Source organism: Anarrhichthys ocellatus, unplaced genomic scaffold, assembly GCF_004355925.1.
Source record: "Anarrhichthys ocellatus isolate YVR2014 unplaced genomic scaffold, GSC_Weel_1.0 scaffold3, whole genome shotgun sequence".
Lineage (NCBI taxonomy): Eukaryota > Metazoa > Chordata > Actinopteri > Perciformes > Anarhichadidae > Anarrhichthys > Anarrhichthys ocellatus.
Genome location: NW_022280033.1, coordinates 3,494,542 through 3,512,562, shown reverse-complemented (window position 1 = coordinate 3,512,562; position 18,021 = coordinate 3,494,542). Strand labels below are relative to the sequence as shown.

The window sequence follows — 18,021 nt, the reverse complement described above, 5'->3', positions numbered from 1 at the left end:
CTGGCAGCAACAACACAAACCCTGACACAGCAGGAACAGAGCTCCTGTTCTGTACAGCGACTGTGTGTGTGTGCACGTATATATATATATATGTGTGTGTGTGTGTGTGTGTGTAAATGTGTGCACAAATAATCCTTTAAGTCTTATTTCTCATAAAATATCTGCTCTTAAATCAAATTTTAAAAACACGCTAAGGATAAACGTTGATTGTACGTGTGCATGCGTGCGTCGGTGCTTAGAGACCAACTCTCCCTGGATACACTGTTAGGGGACGCTCTGTCGTCATGCCAACACCGCCCCTCCCCCGAGACATTACTCACTCTCACACACACACACACACACACACACGAACGGGACAAGAAGGAGGTGTTAGTTGTTAGTGTGTGTTTGAATAAGATCTTAATGTAATTACATACTTACATAACATGCTGGAGCACTAACCCTCCATCCATTATCATAGCTGTGTGTGTGTGTGTGTGTGTGTGTGTGTGTGTGTGTGTGTGTGTGTATGAGGATAGAGTAACTAAGATAAACACTTCATACAGTTGAATCGACACTCAGTGAGTGCTGGACACGTAAATCGTGTAGAGGCTTCGTTTCCTTGTTTTTAATCAATGTTTCTTGCTTGGATCTTGTATTTCACATCTGCATGTTTACAATACAAACATTTGGAAGTGCTTGATCACTTCACGCCACAATGAAATGAGGCGTGTTAACGTCACCTGCGACGTTTCAAATAAGATACTCAAAATGGTCAGGTGAGCTGCCACAAAATAACCCATAAATAACTTTTTTTTTTACCAAGAGGTATCTCCAGGTGTCTTTTTCACATTTACATTCCCTTCCAACGCTACAACCACACGCTGCTGTTCCAGAGATCGTCACAAGCCTGATGTCTGAGACAGTTCTGTCTTTTCCCAGCCTGTTTTTTTGTCCGTGAACGCACCCAAATACAAACCCCCACAATCCTCCACCTCCAACAGCACTTCTCACACTTTCTGTTCACTGCAAAAATCTGGTGCAAATAATTCAGCAAGCAATGATAATACAGTCGCCCCCACACTCGTACTGGTGCCGAGAGAGAGGGAGAGAGAGAGAGGGAGAGAGATGGAGAGAGAGAGAGAGAGAGAGAGAGAGAGAGAGAGAGAGAGAGAGAGCCCACTTCAGTCACTGTGGAAACGCTGGAAAAAAATCCACTGGCCTCGACCTCTTCTTCCTCCTCTTCTTCTTCCTCCTCCTCCTCCTCCTCTTCCTCCTCCTCTGCCTCCGCCTCCGTCTTACCAAGCAACCAGTTTGGCATCCCATAGTGGTCACCATGGAAACGCCACTCTGTCTGGAAGTGTTTGTGAGAGAAAGATACGAGAAAGACAAGAGAAGTTGATGCCTTCTCGTTTCTCCAATCTCCTTCTCTTCTGTGTCCTCTCCTCCTCCCTAAACTCCTTCTTTCCTTCTCTCCTCCCCTCTAATCCCTTTCTTTCCTCCTCTCTTAACTCCTCTTTCTCTCCTCTATCCATCTATTTTCTCTCTGAATATCTGCCCAGCACTTTAACTGCCCACACAGTTGGTCTTATTCATCATGTCACACACACACACACACACACACACACACACACACACACACACACACCTGAGTGGGTGCTGACAACCAGCTGTTGCCAGGCAACATGTTGAAGTTGAGTCCAACTAGGCTGTGAAAGAAACTCTGACATTTAACACAAGCAGCGTCGTTTGTTCGCTTCTCTTCTATTCAGAGTTGGAGAACTTGAAGTGATGAAAAGATACTTGGAAGTATTTATTATTTAGACTACTTGTAGACAAAACTATCCCAATTTGCACAAAATGTTTTTTAGGATAACAAACTGACCTAACCTATTTCTCAGGTTTCAGGAGGATACTCTACATAAAGCGAGCATCCCAGAGGCAGAACAGTGTGTCGTAAAAGGAACACATTCTAATAAAAAGCACAGTTATATCTAGAATCATCTCCTTCAATCTATTTGACTACTCCCACTACTAATTCATACCTACACATACTGCAGTTTACACATTTAGATGCTATTTACGCACTTGGGAGTATTTCGATTGCCTCTCAACGGCTCTCAACATGGCGACGGTTGAGCTGGCAGCTAACTAACGGTGCAAACGACAGCAAAAGGGCTGACAGAGCACACGGTGTTTACCTGAGGGGGACGCTTGATGTCAGTAGGAACGATGTTATGTATGAGAGCAGAGCATAGCAGCGTCTGTGAGCTAACCAGTGGGGCACGCTAACATGCACTAAAAGCAGCGCGGCCGGGCGGCTATGTCAGCAAAGTACAGAGAAGCTCGGATAACAACACATACAGAGGAAGAGCGACATTAGATAGCAATTGTTTGCTGCTATATTGATTAAAGGAATGCTCTGAATCCTGTATATCAGGGGGATGGGTCACTGACATAGTTAGGATTCCCATGAATATCCACTGTGAATGTCATGGCTGATTTACACATTTACACATTTTAAAAAACAAGATATGTTTTTCATCCCAACATGCCCAACGACCTCTGGCCTCTCGGTGAGGACTGAAGCTGATTATTGACGTCATAAAATGACATTTTACACAGCAAACAGGGAATGACTTCAGCTCTGCTCTCATGCAGCAGCTGCGTGATGGGAATTACCTCCATGACCTTTCACCTTCTCCTCAACATCCTCTGCTTCAAAACAAATATGGCTGCGGTCTGCAGGACATTTCTACATGGTGTCTGGTATCTGAGTGATAATCCTCAGCACACACACACACACGCTGAGCAAACTGTGTGTTTTTGTGTGTGTGTGTGTCATCACGAGCCCAGAAAGACCTTCAAGGCCAGATCACATTCTGCCACACACACAGTGTTAATGCACACACACACTGCTGCATTACGTGTCAGCACACTTGGATGTCCTTCATACCAAGAATGCATCGTTCTCAGTTTGTGTGTGTGTGTGTGTGTGAGTGAAGTCATCATTATAATGACACAACATGATTACAAACTGACTGACAGACACTATATATACCATCTTATCTCATTGTAACGAGATATAAGAGTTTAATTTGTTAGTTTTATATAATAATTGTTTATTTTTTTTACCATAACTTGATTTAATGGCTTTATTAATTGTATTTCTCCCCTCAGCTCCTAAATATGCCTTTGTAAATGATCAAATCAAGGTTTATTGTCACATCTACAATAATACACAGAGCAATTCAGAGCAAATCTGACAAATAGATGAATGAAATAGAAAATTAATCTTACAATTTAAATAGAAAACGACCCCAGCTACAATAACTGTAAGCGTGCCACATCTGAAAGCAACTAAACGTATTTACTCTGGCTTTTGCCACATTTCTATCTACGAGACGTGCAGAGATGGAAGGAAGCTGCCCCACCTACACATTCTCATTTAATTTATTCTTAATTATTCTCTTATTCTCTTTCCTTCCTTATATATCTATCGTAGTTGCAGTTGGAGTGGGTGGGAGTTTACTTCTGATGCATCATGCCAAGACATGATCTGACTTTGTTGTACAACACTTTTATCTTGAAAATGAATAAGAATACTGCTGAAAAGAAAATGAATATAAGAAACAGATACAATACGATAAAGAAATAGATTAAAACCAACAAAACATCTGAGTATAGGATCAAACCATCTATTTGTATTTGCATTTGTGGAAGTGATGTTTGTCCTCATTAGTGTGTCCCAGTGAGCTCTGATAAACTTAATCACAAGAACCTTCCAGAAAAATGTCACCTCTATACATCACGCAAGTGGTGATTGCAGCAGTCCAACATGTAGTCTGTCTCCTGGTCGAGTCGGACCTCTAATCTAACACAGTGGCCATCTCAAGACAGACAACATGCGCACAACTTTGACCTCTCAACCAAATGTAGCTGATATTTAACCTGGACACCTAGACATCTTTGGACCAGCAAATCACCAAATCAGTGTTTAAATAGGTCCGGGATATTTCTGCAGAAACAGTCTCCTTCATTTTTCCTACAGACAAACTTTAAGGCAACTAAAACAACGTGAGAGCGAAGAGGACAACTGGAGCTCATGTCTGATGATTCATCAGTGTAGGAGGTTTGTAGAGATGAGTGCTCGGACAGAGAGCCGCAGGGTATCAGCTGTCTGCTGGACGCAAGGGACGATGTGATGGATGAAATGTGGAGATAAGAGCAGGGTGAGCATTACATGTCCTCACACAGAGGGCCTGCTGGGAAATGTGTCAGGGGAAACTGAAACACATCTAACACCACAGTTGTGAGATGAATACAACATAGATGTTTCTAACAGTTAATGTTCTTTTCTTTATATATTCATTCTGTTCTGTCACACTCATCCCTAACTTTTCAGAGTCTGTTTGGCATCATTCACTCTCTGCAGACTCTCTCCCTCCAGCTCTCTGCTGGCTGAATCTCCGCCTCTCACTCAGACTCTTGGAGCTGGACGCGCTTCATTTATATGCCTCTGCAGCCTTGAGGGGTGGAGACAATCCAGTAGAACCAGTGGGATCCGAAAAATTGCATTGTCACTTTTACCTTTTATTCATTCAGTGAAAAAGCAAGGAGAATCGATCAAGTTACGTTTTATTTTGTATGGATGTACCAGGCAACATATATCATATTCAACTGTAGAATCATTGCACAGAGTACAGGTACTGATACAGCAAAATACAGTTAACCAGAAGTACAAAAAAGCAGTAAAGTGCAGAGTAATGTACATATGTATAGAGCTAATATCAATAATACATAAACAGTAAGGACGTCTGCTAGCCTATACATTTCCCCTGTTAAAGTGTGTTTAAACATACATTCTAGTTAAGGTTAAATTATAAAACATATTTCATTTTATAAATGAGCAAAGAAATGCACACAACTAAATGCAAATAGTTCATATTTGCATGGTGTTTAAAGAAGTATCAAGAAGTTGTGATGTAATGTGAGTCGGAGCAGCACAAAAACAATACGGATGACACTTGAAGTAACAATTGATTAAAATGTTTTTTTTAATGAGTTGATCAACTAAATATAATTTCATTACGAATTATCAAATTTTCAAGGCTTTTTCAATGTGATTATTAGGTGTTTTTCTCCAATTCATATCACAGGCATTTTCGATCAAATCTGCTAAATGAAGAGGTCTTTAGGTATGATGAGGATTTGTCAGTATTTGATTGTATGTTTTGACTTGTGTGTCTCATTCATCAGCCACTGCAGAGACATATCTGTATTGTGATGGACAATAAAGTTGATCTGATTTTGATTGGTACTTCATAGATAAACAATAGTCTACGAAGTGATTTATGGATGAATTAATGATGACGGTAGTTGTTACTTGTAGCCCTAAATTACTGTGCTAGCCTACAGCTAGTAGGCTATCAATAATACTATTACTAAACTATATTTGTATACTTATTAGAGTCAAACTCTAAAGTGCTTTACAACAAACAGTAAGACAAAATATAAAACTTTATATTAAAGGAAAGTATTTTATATTATTATAGTATGCTATACTATACTATATTCTATCATACTATTTTATACTATACTATGTATTGTAGTTATATTATATTATAGTAGTAAAATCAAAAATAGAGAAATTAATTTCTGGGTCAGTGAGAACTCGTCCCGGGTGCAGCGCCGCCCCGCCGGTGTAGCAGGGTGCATGAACCGAGCGCACCAGGCGCTGCAGTCCAGGCCGTGCAGAGGCAGAGCAGCGTGGGGGGCGGGGTGAGGAAGAGGAGGAGGAGGAGGATTGGTAGATTTGAGGGCTCTCTGCTCTTGCGTTGTTTTTTTTTGCTCCGAGCTCCCAGCAGTCCGTCCGGCGTCCGTCCTTCACTGCGTGCGGGACTCCACTGCGCTTCTCTCGGCCTACAGGTGAGTGTGAACCCGGGCCGAACCGGAGCACCCGCTCCCTGTTTAAAATCTCTCCCCCAGCCTCTGCACGGATTTGTTTCATTGTGTGCGCGGCTGGGGAGGCATCCACATCCACCACGACGGCTGCGTCTGTGGCGGAGATGTGCGTGTCCCTCCGCGGGGATAGACGCCGCCTATCTCGGGTTTAATTGTTCAAAACCTCGAATTAAAACCAGCAGAACCGTCGATGTGGTGCAGCAGCAGCAGCGGGTTTTGTGGCGCAAAGAGACGCCGGGCAGCGACCCTCTTCTCCCGGCTGTGTCTCTCTGCTTTCCCCCCTTTTCTCCATCGTGTTGTTGAACTTGTGTTTTTGTGCGTGTTGGCTTTAGTGCGCCAGAGCTGCTGCTGCTGGTTGTTTAGATGAACTCTGCAGCTTTCTATGTTTGTATCTCCACCCAGACGTCTGATGGAGATGATGATGGTGGTGGTGGTGGTGGTGTTGGAGATGGTGGTGCAGGCGGTGCAGGCGTGGTCGCCTGTGCTGACCTCAGCCCCAGAGCAAAAACTCCAGAATATTCTATAGTGCTCCTCTGATATTCCTGCACGGACTCTCTGCAGTGACCTTCTCTGTACTTTATGTTGTATTTATTTGATCTCTCTTGGTGTCAATGAAACACTCAAAGTGCATCTGTGCCTCTAAACACATTTATTCAGCTCCTGTGATATATCTGTATAGTTTAAATGCATTTTAAAAGATGCCAGCATGATTTAGGACTCTTCATGTGGTTATAAATAACAATATTATTACGATTTCTTCCAGTTTTTGGTAGTTTTTCTACCTTTTTATCTCCTGTATGAGTTGTTTTAATGTTCCTGCAGTGATTTGAAAGGTGTTTTAAGGTGACTGTAGTTGTTCTGTGACAGTGTAAACGCTGCTGCTATGAGGCGTATTATTGTATTTTGGTGCAGACCCCGTTTCAAATCCTGTAGAGCAATTATGTAATCGGATACAGGACTGCTGCTCTCTCTCTCTCTCTCTCCTCCCTCCCCTTCTCCATTTCTCTCCTCTCCCTTTTCTCCTAATCTTCCTCCTCCGTTCCTTCTCTCATTTGTCGTCTTTTTAAAATTCTTTCCACCCCGTTTACTCATTTTCCACCTTCCTCTGTCCTCTCCTTTTTCAACCATGCTCTCCGTGCTCCTTCCTTTTCCCCATACTGGTGCGTCCTCTCCTCTCTCCTTTCTCCTCTACTTATCTCCTCTTTCTCACCTCAGGTTTTCCCTTATCATCGTTTCCTCCCCTCTCTGTTCCCTTGGCCTCCTCCCCCGCCCCTCTCTTTATTGCTTTGATGCAGCAACTGGGAAACATTTGGCCACTTGTTGACTGGAGCCTTTTAAAATGTCACAGTAAGGTGTCGAGCTGTCCTCATGTTCCTCAGCTGCTGCTGCTGCTGCTTTCACAGCGTGCTGCAGTAAAACCAGAGTGGACTATTAAAGTCGAATCCCTTTTGAATGTAAATCAGTACATTTAATGTTAGTCGTCAGGGAATCGGAGCTAGCTTAAAGTTTCTTCTGGTGTTTTAAAAAATATTTCAAAATGTAGCGCTTTGAGTGGTCTGTAGACTAGAAAGTCACTTTATTGATGCCAGTCAATGTACATGAGTCCCACTGAGGATGGGTATTGTTTAAAAAAAAAAATAGCTACTCCACTGAGTTAGTGTCGCATCGTCACACTCGCAGTTAAAGAAGTTTTGTTGAATCAGAATCAATGTAGCAGATTGTCGTTTTTCATCCACACTCTCGTCAAAACCTGCCGACCTCCATTTCCCATAATGCAACTTGACTGCAGACATTTTGGCTCTGAGATTAAGGTGTGCTACGCTAGTAGCGGCTAACGTAGCCTGGAGCCTCTAGCCTGCAGCAGAGATGAGTGTAAGCTCACTAGTTTCTAACTCCACTCCTCCAGATTCTGACACTGACTCAAGTGACATCACACGAGGACGTTTAGCAGACTTCACACAGCTCCTTCTGGAGACGCTAAAGTGTTTCTAGTACTTTTAAAAACATGTGCAGTAGAACTCCCCAACACAACTTCTACACTCATCATGAAGCAGATTAAACTGAAATTGAACGTGACTTAGTTCAAGTCGTGGCTGCAAAGCAAACTTAACCGTGTTCCACTGTGTGCTTTATGGAACTAAAGGGGAACCATCTTTGACTCTTCTAAAAATGGTTTGGTTTACTTTCCATGTGACGCTCGCTGACGTGGTCAAGAGGAAGACCTGCTGTTTGTGTTTACAGGCTCTTTAAAAGAAATGGAGCAAAGCCAGAAATGGGTGGGGAAAGAGAACCGGGTGCAGCGGGGGTTTATGGGAAATGTGATTTTGATTTAGAGGTGCACTAAAAGCTATACGCAAACATTTTCTGGACCTGTTTCCTCTTTTTTTTTTTTTTTTTTTTTTTTTTTTTTAAGTGTCGTTCCATTTGAAGCTGGTAGTTTTGGCCTACCACAATTCATTTAATTAATGAATAACCCCTATCATATATCATATCATATCATATCATATCAGTCAGTGAGTTTGTTTGTTTCCATCAGCAGGTTTGATGAAGATGTTTTTGCTCATAAACGCTCTGCAGGGACGTTTTAAGTGAATTGATTCTCCTGCAGGAGACACGAGCGGTGCTTCTGGCTGCATTTTGGCTCTCGGTCAGACTTTATAAAATTTATTTCCCTCACTGAAGCCTGGTGGTGATGAGGAGGCAGGTTTAGGCGTGGCGCGGCCGGCGTGATGCAGATCTGAGCCGTAAACCATCGAGTGCTGAGCCTTCAGCTTCATCAGTTTAATAGCATCAAACTGAACGGCTCTCTGGATGAGAGGAGGCCTTCAGATCTGATTACATAACAAACTTCTCCCAGAAGATACGGTCTTAAATCTGTGCATGAAAATAAACGTTTCTGAAAGCTAAGAAAACAACTGAAGTGTTACTCAACTGCTGATGGACATTCATCAATAAATGTCTGGTCATGTTGGTAATCTTGTTGACTTATTCTTTGATAGATCCTGATTATATTCATAATTTCTTGTTTTAGACAATGTTCTTGCACAGCTGCTTGTGTTAAGTGTTTAACATTTGAGATTTTGGGCTTCTTTTCATATCGGCATTAGTGTTGAACTATACCCATTCCTGTTTGTTGTTGTTGAAATTTAGGGGATTACCCGATTGATTACCCTTCTTTAGGAAGTTTCACTGGTGCCTGATCGGCTCAATCTGATGTTGAATCTGTCTTTCTCTTCTTTCTCGCAGCTTTTGTGTGTGTGTGTGTGTGTGTGTGTGTGTGTGTGTGTGTGTGTGGTCCAGTCTCATTGTCGGGCGCTGCAGTCATGTGATCAGAAAGAAAGGAGGAGAATGTCTTTGATCCACCTCTGTGTACAGACGGACTGAGCACGTTTTGTCCAGTCGTGGTGTAGCCAAGGAGACCGTCAAAGACAGATATTTTTAGTGGAGCTTCAGCTATTTTACATTTGTGACTCCAAGGGGCAAGTGAGGAAGAAGAGGTTAGTCCCAAATAAATGTTCTGGTGTCTTGTTTTGTCCGACCAACAGTCCAAAACCCAAAGCTGTTCAGTTTACAATAGTTCTAAAACACAACAAAGTAGCAGATAATTGCTGATAATTGAGTTCAGACAATCTCGGTCCTGAATTCGATTTGGCTGTTTTTGAGATTCTGACTTCTTTTTCCTTAAAGTGTTCAGAGTGTGGAGACTGAAGGATGCGTTTTAAGGTTTTCACAAGGCGGAAACCTCCGGTTCTGAGAAGTGAAGCCAGTGTGGAAGTTCCTTAAACTTTAATTATATTCTGTTCATTAAAGTTGATTGTAAACTTTTTGGTTGGCTAAAAACATGTTGTTCAGCGTTCGTTTGGACTTAGTTCCACCCTCTTGTATCACTTCTTGGGGCACAAAATCAAGATGGCGACTGCTGAAAATCAAGATGGCGACGGCCAAAATGCCAAACTGGAGGATTCAAAACCGTAGTCCACGAACCAAAAGGGTTTTTATCTACTTTAATCTTTAAATCCTCTTCTGACTCCTCAGATTCACCTTTAGACCCTTTAAATGGTTTGTAGGTAAAGAAAACCTGTAAACGAAACAAACTGAGAAACGGTTGTAATCATGATTTGTTTAGTTATTTAAACACGAAACAAAAAGCAAAAGATTATTGCTTGTTTGTTGAGTATTCAGACTTCCTGATTAACTCGGTGTTAACTGAAAACTTTCAGTCATAATCCAAAGACAGCACGATGGCCCGTCCCACTCTGGTTTAAATAACAGCTGATTAACGATGAAGACTACATTTCCCAACATGTGTAAAGCTGAAGATGTGGTGCGCTGTCCCTTTAAGACGGAGGGCTGTGAGTTGTATTTTCAGAATCGAGGCTAGTCGTCAGTGTTTCTGTCGTCCTTTTTCTGGTCCTCTCCAACTGCAGACCCTCCCTCCTCCCCTCTCTCACCTTTACTTCTCTTTACCGTCATCCCTCCTCCCTTCTCACCTTTAATTCTCTTTGCTGTCATCCCTCCTCCCTCCCTTCTTCTCCTCCTCCACTTACTTTACACCCCACTGCTCCTTTTTACTTTAATATTTTACTTCTGTTCTCTTTTATCCTCTCCTCCACTCCATCAGCATTCCCTCTCTTAAATTTCAACTCCTCTTTCTCCTCCCTCCGTCCAGTCTCCTTCCATCCTCTTTTCCCTCAGCCTATTTTATCTTCTTTTCCTTTTTTAAATTGACATTGTGAAACAAGTTTTGGGCGTCTGACTCGCACTGAAATGAGTCAAAGCAGGCTTTCAAAATAAAATGAAATAAAGAAAAAAAGACACAAATGTTGCTGTAAATGTTTGAGGAATTTCTTTCTGTGACAGCAGCTTGGTTTATACCTCCGCCCTCATCTCCTTCTTGGATTTGAGGCTTAAACTTTAAGCTGAAAGAGTTTGGATGAAAAGCGGAGGAGAAAACTTCATCATGAGGACGAGGAGGGAGGCTAAGGAGAGAGTGATGGAGGAAGGAGGGAGGGAGGAAAAGAGGTAAGCCAGGCAGGAGGTGGTCCAGAGGAAAGGTGGGTAGTGGGAGGAGAGATACAAGGAGAACTAAAACTAAACCGGGTGCAAATACTAACACTAGTGAAGAAGAGGAGAAAAACAGGATGATGGGTTTATTTGGAAGGAGGTATGACCAATGTAGTCGTGTTAGAGAGATAAAGAGTAGAGGAGGTGAAGAGATAAAAGACAGCAGACTGTGAGAAAGGAGGACAGGAGTTAAACATACCAGCTGAGGACGGAGGGAGGAATGTTCTGGAAAATGTCCAACAAAACACTGCAGGTTTTATCAAATACGGTTCACTTACTGGATTATTCTGCAGATTAATTGTCTCGGATGTCATGGAGCTGTTGGAGTTAAAACTTCTTGTCCATGTTTTTGTGTAAATCAACACCGTTAAAGTATTTGTGTAAAGTTTTTAAAGGAAAGCGTCATCACTTATGTAAAGCTTTAATACCGACATGGAGGAGAAATGAGGAAGGTGTGAAAGGGCCCTCGCAGGATCTCTGCATCAGAGTGATGAAGACGACTCGCTCCCATCCGGGTCTCTCGTCTATGAATAGAGACCGGCGGCTCAGTGATGAGTCACCTCACGGCCTTTTATTCTTCTACACTTTATTACATGAAGCATGGACTAAAATGATCTTTGGAAATGTACGGTACGGTTTAAATTGTATTTTATTATACCGTCTTAATACTACTATACTTTTTGAATCATCATCGTCTGCGTGACAACTCTTCTGGCTGAAACGTTTGACGTTGAAAACCAAAACACAGACAATTAATATCCTGTCTAGTGTAGTCTGTCCCGGTATACAGTTGCAGTTTGAAACAAAACGCTTCCAAAATACTTGGTTCTGATGGGACAGTGCAGATATGTTGTATTTGAATGTGTGGGAGGAGACAAAGCTGTACACACACACACACACACCTAGATATCGGTGGCATGTTTGAACTGTCTATCTGTGATTCTGCTTCTTGTCACCCGTGCGTCTTGTTTAAATAGCTGGGTTACTTCGGGGTGAGGAGGTTTAACCTCAGCCGGGGTCAGAAACGCACAGAAACCATCCCTTCTTTTCACACGTTGGAGCTCCGTAAATCGTCCCTGAAGTGTTGAAAGCTGCTCGGATGCTACAAAGTAAAACTCGCATCAAGAAACGAATCATCTCGGATGTTGAGGAATCACCAAAAGCGAGAAACGCTCTGCAGCCTCGCTTAGATCCTAAATGTCTTTAAAAGATTTCAGGGAAACTGATCATGAAAGCTGCTTAGCTCATAAACGTTCGTGTAAAATTCTAAACCAAGTCAGAATAAAATAACACATAAGCTGCAGTTACACACCGGCCATGCCTCGTGAATAATAAATGTGGGTGTTTCTGAAGATTCTGCAGGAAGTGTTTCCTGTTTGCATGTTTCCTGATGGATGCGGCAGCTGCTGAGGCAGAGGAGCGCTTCTATCACAAAGCATCTTGTCTGACTTTGTCCTTCGATTCCTCTCTGACTTATATCGCTCTCTAAATGTTCGGTCCAATCGGAGCACTCTGCAGTCTGAGCTGCTGCCTGATTAGTTTTCCAGGCGTCGGATGACGCAGCAAAACCTCCCAGGAAGAGAAGTGAAGCAGTAAAGGGCTGATGGCTGCATTATTCATGGAGGAATGGTCACAAGTGCAATAGTGGTGAGAGATGTCCGTCAGTCTCTGAGTCCACTTTGACGTCTTGTTTTGTCCAAAAACAGTCAGAAACTCAAAGATATTCATTTTACTTTGACGTAAAACAGACGAGCAGGGAATCCTCACATTGAAGACTCTCAGGAAGTTTGGGCTGCAGCTAATAAGTTATTGTCATCATTGATTAGTTTTACCACTATTTTCTTGATTGTTTTAACAATTTCTCACCTGACCTCTTCAAATGTCTTGTTTTGTTCCATCAAGAGTTCAAAACCCAAATATTTTCAGAAGTAAAACTAGAGCTGAAACATTGTTGTTTTCTATTCTTCAGGCAAAAATACCAAACTTTCCCCAAAGCTCCAGCTTCTCAATTGTGAGGATTTATTGTTTTTCTTTGTCTTTTGTGATAGTGAATCAATAATTGATGGATTGCTGATCAGACAAAGCGAGCTGTTTGAAGACGTCAGCTTGTTCTTTAGGAAACCACTTTAATAGTCGGATTAATTGAAAATGCAGCCGCATGTAAAACAGAATAAACAGCAAATCGTCACAGTGGAGACTCGCTGACATTTGTGATCAATTATCAAACAAGTTGGTGATTATTTGTCCCCTGAATACTCTTCGATTTTGAATTTGTTTTCCACTGACGGTCGATCATTATTGAACAGTACCGGTGCATTTGGGCTCTAAATATTGAGCTTGTCCATCTTTCATTGTATTTACTCAGTGGTGAGATTAAAGAGGTTTAAACTGTGATTTGTCTGATATCCCAGTAGTGCTAACGCTAGACTAACCTTCTATTTCTACTGTGAAGATTGAAGAGGAGCTTTGCGAAAGCAACAAGCTTGTTAATTCCAGCTCGTTATCGGCTGCGTTAATGTTCACTTAACACTGAAAAGGGATCCTGTTCTTATTTAAATCTGCACACATTGTGATGCTAAACGTCCTGGTGAATTCTTCTATTCTCATTCAGCTGTTGCTCAGAGGGATCTTTGTCTCTTTCTATTGTCGGTCTGGTTGAACTGTTGTTGAGAGCTTTGTTCTCCACGTACAAAACGAACCCTTCATACAAAATAACATCTTTCTACAACCTAAAAAGATTGTTCTGAAAGATAAAGTAGTCCTCTCAGCCCTCTGACTGTAACCAATCGGCCTTTTGAGACAGAAGATTCTGAACGCTTTGAATGTTTCTTCTAGATACACAAACAGTCAGTGCGGTTATAATCCAACCGTCACGTCCCTTCACCGAACACACACATGTTGCTTTGGACTGCAATAGTAATGTGACGTGTTGTCCACATGTGTTTACTTTGAATTGTCAGATGGGAGACACACACGCACGCACGCGCGCGCGCGCACACACACACACACACACACACACACACACACACACACACACACGGAGTGATGCACTCTGCATTGACCTTCAGCAGAACTCCATTTAATTTGATTTCCACGTAGCCAAAGGCGTTTTTCTGTGACACACACACACACACACACACTATGCTCACATTCCTGATAAATGAAATGTTTCAGCTTTCCAGATGTGGTCAGGCGACACACCACCATCTGTAGTGTGTGTTCATGGTTTTGATATCCTGAAATGGCAGAAGCGGAGTTGAGGTTGCTGGTTCAAATCCCAGGAGGTTCAGGGCAGGTGGGTGGGAAGGTGACATGTTGCACGGCATTATGGGAAATTAATGACGGTGGAGCTCAAAGGACAACGCACACAAAATGGATGTAGTTCATGGTGAATTGGGGGTAAAGCTTTGGCTTTTGGGGGTGTGTGTGTGTGTGTGTGTGTGTGTGTGTGTGTGTGTGTGTGTGTGTATATATATCGTGCACACTCTGAGGCGTTGCTGTGAAAGCGAGGGCGGGGTCGACAGGCAGAGACTGGGAGGAAATGAGTGATTAGCTGAAAGTGGGATGCTGCCTCTGGACCTGCAAACTGATCTCTGGTGATCTGAAGCTGCGTTCAACAACACTCCTCCGTCACTCCTCCACCTGTCATCAGCGTGATCGGCAGGCAGCAAACGTGTCCACCATCCTTTCTTTCCTGTTTTGTCTGCCTGTCCACAGAATTGTGTGGCTGCAAACAGGACTCAATAAGGTTTAATGGAGAGCCGGTCATCCGGTCTGCTTCACACTCAGTGGGTGAATTGCTGGGGACCAAAGGTCATGCAATTTGGAAACTTGACATATTGATGAGCTTTGCATGAACAAGCAATAGGATTGTGTGCATCAGCGGGGGCGGGGCTTCACGCTCATTGAGTGCAGTTAACTTTTGCTGCTGGGCGCACAAATGTTACAACCAAACTCTTCTTCACTGGAGTCAACGAGCGAAGAGCGGTTCCAAGCGGCCGTGTCCTGATCAGGCACTGCAGTGGCGTTAATGTAATTGAGTGTCTGATCTAAGAGCTGCTTTTGATAATCCTTCTATTGTTTCGGTCGTTTTCAAGTAAAGATGCCAAACGTCTGCTAGTTCCAACTTCTTCATGGGGAGGATTTGCTGCTTTTTACACTTAAATAGCATTTAAAAACTGAACATTTGTGTGTTTTTTGAACTGTGAAAAAACCTGTGATGGTCACTTTTCTTTACAGCGAATCCCCCGATATGTGGGATAGCCATGAATCTGAAACGGAGCTATAAACACTGGTCTTGGTCTTTAGTAGAGATTTAGCTGTTTTCTTGCTGTGTCAGCATGTCTGTGGTGTGCAGTCTCTTTCCCACATGGATGTCCTCATTCATGTGATTGGTTCACTTGAGCTCAGGAGGTTTTCCTGGAAATTCAGATCATATTTTCAGCAGGTCTCGACTCCAGCTGCTTTCTATTTTTTTTGCAATGATGATAGAGGATTACATCAATGGCCTCCACCCGTCTGGTCTCCAGGGTAGAGGTGTAACGCGACCCTGGTGACGTCATATGCCACTTTACATTTGTCAGTTTTTAAACATGTTAGAAGAGGCGCAAAAGAAAAAGTCATATTTGTGTCTTGAAAGAAAATTGGAAAATCTATTCATAAGGTTTTGAGGTGAGCGTTGTGATACTAAGTAAGAAATGATTTTCTGAGCTGGTGGCTACAGATGCTGTGTGCGTGTGTGTGCGTGCGTGCGTGGGATATACGTAAAGGAGATTTACACCAGCGTATTGCTTACCCACAAATACCCGCTGACAGACTTGGCATCATGGGAAATGAGTTTGCTGCCATGGGACCTGGAAGGGGGAGGAGTTACATGTCCTTGACCTAATGCACATTCATACGGATCTGTACGCAAACGCACAGCTCAGTTCATGTCCATGTTGTCCAGCTGGAGGACAATATTTAGAGATATCTAACGCCGAGTGTGGTTTACAACTGTCAAATGTTAGGGCTGTACCGGAAGCTTCATTCATAGCCTCAACATTCGAATGCAGCGCAGCTTTTTAAATTGCTTTTGTATGTTTTTTTTTTTTTTTTTTTTTTTTTTTTTTTTTTTTTTTTTCCTTTTCTTTTTTTTTTTTTTTGTTTTTTTTTTTTTTTTTTTTTTTTTTTTTTTTTTTTTTTTTTTTTCTTTCCCCCCCCCCCCCGTGTTTAAACCTGGTATTTCTGCACAGTTACAGATAAAGATTAATAGGAACTTTTAATTGAATTAGTGCACTGTGTAATATGTACAGTGATGTTAAAGGTAAAGAAAACAAATGAGGTCATGAAACATTAGCCGAGTACATGCGGACACATATCACATACTTTGGTTTAAGTGTTAGCATGCTAACATGCAAAATGTGACAATAGCTGTTGCATCAAATGCTAATATATTAGAGCTGCTATATTTCTGCAAATATATACTACACTTCCCATGAACCGCTTTGCTTCTTCTTCCCCAACGTTCCAGGTATTTTGGGACTTACTGCGTTTTTAGACATACATCTGTGTGATTGTTTGTTTGTAAGATGGAGGGACAGACAGACAGGTGTGTCAGTGAGACAGGTGTGTCAGTGAGACAGGTGAGCAGGCAGTCACTCTTGAACCTGCACTGTTGAGGAATGTGTTTGATCCCACTTTAACACTCTGATCAGCAGGATACAGACACTGGAACAAAAGAACTACAGTTACGGTGAACACACACACACACACACACATCCTGTGGAATAGATTAGATCTGACATCCCACAATGCATTGCAACATCAGCCAGGCAGGATTGTGTCGGATAGAGAGAGAGAGAAAGCCAGTGAAAGTGTCAGCTGGCAGCTGGCCAGAGCGAGATGATGGGATGGATTGCCATGACGACACATCCACCCTCCAATCTAGACTGTGAGGAGCCGTGTGTGTGTGTGTGTGTGTGTGCATATGTTGGGTGTTATTTTAGGACTGAAGCTGCTGGGAGATGAAGTACTGAACAAACATTTTTCTGTACATTTTTGTTGATCGGTTTCATGCTTAAAAAGACGACGTTTTCCAGGTGTTTAAGTTCAAATCAAAAAAGCTTTATTGGCATCATGTGTGTCTACAAATGCTGCTAGTACCTCACTAGTGCATCTACTGCTGTTACTAGTAATACTACAATAAGTAAGTTATGTCTTTCATATCACACAGAAGCAGCTTTAAATCAACACGTAGAATGTAGCTATTTCTACTCTACATTAGAAAGAATCCATAATAAATGCGAGGCAGTAAAGTATTGATATTCATGATTAGCTGTCAGGAGAATGAAGAGGTGCTGCTCCGTGAGAATGTTTTCTTCTTGATCCCACAAAGAATTAAGATCAGTGAGGTGATGTCATAGTTTAGCGTTGAGTGTATGATACTGAACATTAATAGTTCATCATCACGCTGAGTCCTCATGCAGCTTGTTTGACATGAAACGTATGATGCAGGGAGAAATTTAGTATAAATGGGGAAAAAAGTTTCTCACAAACCAATTGATTGTTTACCATCGGTCCAAAACCAAAATATATCCAGTTTATGGTAATATATAAAACAAATAAAAGGTAATTAATTATATAAAAAGATTGCTTTGCTTTAAAAGAATGACCAACAAATTATTTATTGATTATCAAAACAATTTCCTGTCCATAAATTCACCGTTATCACTTTTATTTCACCTCCACTAACGGGTTAAGTGTCACTTAACTACTTTTCTCCACAGAAATGCACTCTGAATAAAAGGGTGAAAGGTTTTGTGAGATATTGTCTGTAGAATACGAATGTAGACCACCGATCATAAGCAAGCAACCGCAAAACCTCAGGGAAAGGTCAGAGTGAGCAGATAAAAGAGAGGAGAGATGAGGCGGAAACGTTTTGTGTGCAGCAGTTTAACATGCAGGGATGTTAAGGCGGTCATCTGAAGTGTGTGTGTGTGTGTGTGTGTGTGTGTGTGTGTGTGTGTGTGTGTG

The 18,021-nt window shown here is 42.1% G+C and overlaps 1 protein-coding gene across 1 annotated transcript in view; it reads left to right on the top strand.

Moving 5' to 3' along the window:
• The first annotated feature begins 5,771 nt into the window (after nucleotides 1-5,771).
• sptbn1 (spectrin, beta, non-erythrocytic 1) overlaps nucleotides 5,772-18,021 on the top strand; it is a 95,085-nt gene continuing 82,835 nt past the window's right edge. Inside the window, exon 1 of the mRNA XM_031878587.1 lies at nucleotides 5,772-5,907. The gene's annotated coding sequence lies outside the window, so the exon portion shown is untranslated. The remainder of the gene's footprint in view (nucleotides 5,908-18,021) is intronic.